This window comes from Emydura macquarii, unplaced genomic scaffold (genome assembly GCF_026122565.2).
Source record: "Emydura macquarii macquarii isolate MOO-44397 ecotype Brisbane River unplaced genomic scaffold, CSIRO-AGI_Emac_v2 contig_1617, whole genome shotgun sequence".
NCBI lineage: Eukaryota > Metazoa > Chordata > Testudines > Chelidae > Emydura > Emydura macquarii.
The window spans coordinates 16,266-18,199 of NW_027131754.1; positions in this window are offsets into that span (position 1 = coordinate 16,266).

Below are 1,934 nucleotides of genomic sequence, written 5' to 3' on the forward strand. Positions count from 1 at the left end.
TACTTTTTCTATAAACATCATATTTTACTGAAAACTACATGCCCTCCAAAACCAAGTCAGCAATCAACTGTCTTCAACTTGATCTCTTCTGTGAAAAAAATAGCAAGTTATTCTGGTAAATGAGAATGCTATAAAGCAAAGACATGATCATAGAAACATAGAAGATTTGGGTTGGAAGGGACCTCAGGAGGTCACCTAGTCCGATCCCCTGCTCAAAGCAGGACCAACCCCAACTAAATCATCCCAGCCAGGATTCCACCACCTCCCTAGGTAACCCATTCCAGTGCTTCACCAACCTCCTAGGGAAAAAGCTTCTCCGAATATCCAACTTAGAACTCTCCCACTGCAACTTGAGATCATTGTTCCTTGTTCTGTCATCTGCCACCACTGAGAACAGTAGTTCAGTAGTTCAGGTAGTTAAAGGCTGCTATCAAATTCCCCTCATTCTTCTCTTCTGCAGACTAAACAAGCCTAGTTTTCTCAGCCCCTCCTCATAAATCATGTTCTCCAGCCCCCTAATCACACATACACACACACACACACACACACACACACATATATATATATATATATATATATATATATATATATATATATATATCAGTAAAAGTCCCCCTGAGCCAATGGCTCATAAACATAAAATATATTACATTGATACCATGTATACACCACCCATTAACGTTGTATATACTATGCCCAACATATATGTATTGGCAACAACTCTCCTGGGGCGTACTCCCACTGAGTCAAAGGCAAGACTCCTGTTCACTTCAGTGATCGCTAAACGAAGGCTGTGGCCTGGGATTTTCAAAGGAATCTAAGGGAGTTAGGGCCATATTTGCAAAGGTTATTAGGCACCTAAAGATGCAGATAGGTGCCTGTTGGATTCACATAATCCTGTAAGAAGGTTAGATGTCTAACTCCCATTGCAGGTCAATAGGAGATGTGGGCTCTATTTTTAAATTTCTTCAGGCACTTACCTTCCATCAAATATCTTTGTAAATCTGGTCCTAGGAACCCAATCTATTTAGGCAATTTTGTAAATCCCAGTTGCTGCCTTAAGATGCATAAATACTTTTAGAGATCTTAGACTCCTGACTCCCACTGATTTTCAATGGCAGTTGGGCATGTAAATCCCTTAGGCCCCTTTGAAAATCTCAACCTTGATGTCGTCTGCAATTTTCTGATCTTCATTATAAATGCTAGCTCATATAGTATACACAGAAAATACAGCGACTCCAGGACCATGAGTGTGGGCCTAGTCAAAGAGATAAACCTACAGGTACCACACTATTAGATGTGCCAGGAGAAGCAGCGGTTTCTGGATGCCACATCATTGGGTTTTTTTAATAAACAAGTCAATATTGCATCAAATAGAACCCACCCCAAAGCTTTGCCTTGGAAATGACAGCACACTCTGCAGCTGAGAGGAATTGGCACTTGGCCCAGATTTGACCAAGACAATATATATCTATCTATTTATCTATCTATCTATCTATCACGAACGGGCCAATCCCTGTGGAAGGTGGACTTCAGTGGGCAAGGGCTACTGAGCGGGTGCAGTTCACAGTCATGGGTACTAAAGTCTCTTTAAAAATATATCATGATTTTTTATAATTAAAGAATATTCCTTCTGACTTTGAGTGCGGCTAATTTCTCAGGCAAAGCAGGTGGGAATTGCAGCTAAGTGGCTTGCTGTGTGACTGTAACACTCTGCAAAGGACGCAGTAGTCAAGGGACAGACTTGTTCTTTTTCTCTGGTAGCTGATCAGAGAAGTGGCAATGAAAAGTTTGTCCATAGTGTGTAAGTTGTTTGACCTTATTAAGGGTGCTGCTGTTTCTACCTGTCTGATCACAGCTCTGCAGTGACAGATCCCCAGCCTGAAGGAACTCTGATCAATTTCATTTGAAACACGTTCATTTCATTGACTCTT